The following is a 3553-nucleotide window of genomic DNA, read 5'->3' on the forward strand; positions in this document are numbered from 1 at the left end:
ATACCATTTGTGAGCACATGCTCAGAGAATTTGATAGGACTTGAGATGAATAGGATCCTTACAGACAATAATATCACATCTTATGTATCTACCCTTAATACATTGTTTTCTGTGTTTTTCTTTCTCTCTTGTCCATTCGGCATTTTGACATTTGTTGGTCTATAGATCCGGGTCACATCCATCGGTTTTGTTGTTGTTGTAACTGTTTTTTGTTTTGTTCTTTCTCCAAGCATATTTTATTTTTACCCCAGCGAAGGACATATAAATATTCTTGTTACCTTCTTTCACAGTAGTTAACAGTAGTAACTTCATTACCTTTCTTCACCATAGTTAACAGCCCAGGACTTATCTCTTTGACTTGGTAACTGAGAAAGATCAGATCACTGATTTATTTAGCTTTGTGGCTATCTGTCACTGGAGATAGCACCCACTGGCAAAAATCTGGTGGCTCTGATATTTACTTCATGATATTTTTCGTCTTTCAAGGATTACAACATTTTGCATACTCCTGTTCACTGTCTTCCGAGTTTTGCTTGGCATTTTCAGTAGAAAGGAAAGTTTGCCAATTATTCTGCTATGATTTCAACCAGAAGAAAATTATTGGCTTTTTGTTGGATATCACATGAGCACAAATGGGTTAGTTCCCAATAATGACTTTTGGAACTGCTCTGGTACTACGAAGAATTTTCTAGTCCTTTTTAAAATCCACACTCCAGCCCCATAATTTGATTCATAAAGACAAAATATCAAGAAATTATTATCCATTACTTTAAAAAATTAATGTTAAACTGTAAAAATTCATAGATCTCTCTCCCGGTACTTAGGGATGCAGCTTGGACAATGAGGAAGGGTCTTATTGTTACTGAAAAGTTAAAATATTACCTAGGAATACTAAGTGAAGTCCTAGCATTAAGAGGAAGAAGTTGACACTTCAGCAAATGAACATCTGTGATTACAAGATTTTATCTGTTCTCTTGCTTCATTATAATTTGTTATGACTAAAGAAATTACTCTCTTGATTTCTCTTTGCAAAAAGATCTTGAAAAATAATTTTAACATTTTAACATTGTGGCATCATCAGATAGTTTATGAAAATATAGCTACATATTCTGGTGTGCTAAAGAAAAAAGGTGACACTCTAAGACAGCCTCGAGTTTGTTCCACTTATTATTAGAAGTTGGAAAACTAAGAGAGAGTAAAAATTTAACATAGTTCAAAACATGTATAGACTTTAAAAGAGAAATCTGCCAAGTGAGGATATAAAAATTCAGAATATTAGACATGAGATATGACAAAATGTTTTAAATCTTATTAATAGAGACTATTACAAATGTTTTAAATTGGACTAACAACTCATTTCTACTTAGAAAAAAGAGGATTTATTACCCAATATGAATCATAAAAAATCATTGACTTAACAAAACATTTCCTTGACATTCTAAGGTTCATTAAAAATTATTTGGTCAAACTTCAGAATTTCTGACTTTGAAATTTGTTACCAAAAGCTTTTACCTTTTGTCTTAAGTGGCTTGCATGAGTTTACTGGCAGTCAAGCAAGAAGAAATAACAATATACACATATTGTCATATTAGAACAGAATAGCTAATTGTAACTAAACAGACCTATGAAAGATTTAGCATTGGGAAAGCTGTATCCTAAATTTAAACTTATATGTCAGAAATAATTGTTATTCACAGTATCAAAACCCTTACATTTCAAGATTTATTTGAAAAAATAAACCACTACATGTTTTCATGTAAACTGAGATATAATTACATACATTTTGTTCCTAGGAATTGTTAAATCACAGAGTCACAGGGCATAGATTGGAATGAAATAAAAGGAATAGTCTTGTGCTCTTACCTCACTGTAAACGGACATGAGGAAGGGTGTCCTCAGACAGCCTTGTCCATGTCTTACATATTATGCAGGCCACTGTGTCAAAAATCATCCCTGCAGTTCTTACCACTAGGGATTTGAAACTTTTTTCTAAAGCACCATGCTTGTATCATTAAGGGGCAACCTTAGAGTTCCTGCGAGTTTCTTCCTGCTGTGAACATCGGGGCTCTGGCCTCTGTCTCCCGGCCACCACCCTCGAGCCATGGCCCCAAAGCGGCCATCTGCGGTCCTGCCTCAGCCCGAGAAACCCAGACCGGCTGCTGCCCCGAAGCTGGAGGACAAGTTGGCCTCTGCGGGCCTGCCGAAGGGAGAAAAAGAACAGCAAGAAGCAATTGAACATATTGATGAAGTACAAAATGAAATAGACAGACTTAATGAACAAGCCAGTGAGGAAATTTTGAAAGTAGAACAAAAATATGACAAACTCCGCCAACCATTTTTTCAGAAGAGGTCAGAATTGATCGCCAAAATCCCAAATTTTTGGGTAACAACATTTGTCAACCATCCACAAGTGTCTGCACTGCTTGGGGAGGAAAACCAGGAGGCTCTGCACTATTTGACCATAGATGAAGTGACAGAATTTGAAGACATTAAATCAGGTTACAGAATAGATTTTTATTTTGATGAAAATCCTTACTTTGAAAATAAAGTTCTCTCCAAAGAATTTCATCTGAATGAGAGTGGTGACCCGTCTTCAAAGTTCACCGAGATCAAATGGAAATCTGGAAAGGATTTGACAAAACGCTCAAGTCAAACACAGAATAAGGCCAGCAGGAAGAGACACCACGAAGAGCCAGAGAGCTTCTTTACCTGGTTTACTGACCATTCTGACGCAGGTGTTGACGAGTTAGGAGAGGTCATCAAAGATGATATTTGGCCAAATCCCTTGCTGTACTATTTGGTTCCCGATATGGATGATGAAGAAGGAGAGGCAGAAGATGATGATGATGAAGAGGAGGAAGGGATGGAAGATACTGATGAAGAAGGAGATGAGGGTGAAGGTGAAAAAATGACGATGAGGATGAAGGGGAAGAAGGAGAGGAGGATGAAGGCGAGGACGACTACCACAGAAGATTGATGGATTCCAACCTTTTTAATTTTCTTTTTATTTTTTAATTTTCTCCAGTCCCTGGGAGCAAGTTGCAGTCCTTTCCGCCCTGTCCCTCTGTGCTCAGTTGTCCTGTTTTTGAGGTCTCAACATCATGGTTTTCAACTAATTTGGAGAAAAAATCTTGAGCAAATACAGCAGGAAAAGAATATCCATGTTTCTGTTCTAAATTCATTTTTATCCTTTCTTGTCTCAAAAATTTGTGGATCCAACATCACCACCATGCTCTGTGGGAGAAAAAGAAAAGCGTTCCAGTTCCCTTGGCTCTGCTGGGGGCTGGAGGGTGCTAGGCCCCTGGGTAGTAGTGTATAGAATTCTAGCTTTTTTCTTTTCTCTGTGTATTGGGCTCAGAGATTACACTGTGTCTCTATGTGAATGCAGACAGTTAGCATTTACCAACACATACCTGTCTACTTTCTCTTGTTTAATAAAAAGAAAAAAAAGAAAAAAAAAGGGGGATATAGATAGTGAGCAAGGGTGGGTTTGAGGTGTCGGGAGGTAGGTGGGCATCTGACAACATGACTTCTCCTTTGTCATGTTTAATTG

At 37.3% G+C, this 3553-nt stretch overlaps 1 pseudogene; it reads left to right on the top strand.

Moving 5' to 3' along the window:
• Positions 1-2101: 2101 nt before the first annotated feature.
• On the top strand, positions 2102-2991 carry LOC114625343 (annotated as a pseudogene).
• Positions 2992-3553: the final 562 nt, after the last annotated feature.

Source organism: Grammomys surdaster, unplaced genomic scaffold, assembly GCF_004785775.1.
Source record: "Grammomys surdaster isolate TR1022 unplaced genomic scaffold, NIH_TR_1.0 215, whole genome shotgun sequence".
Classification (NCBI taxonomy): domain Eukaryota; kingdom Metazoa; phylum Chordata; class Mammalia; order Rodentia; family Muridae; genus Grammomys; species Grammomys surdaster.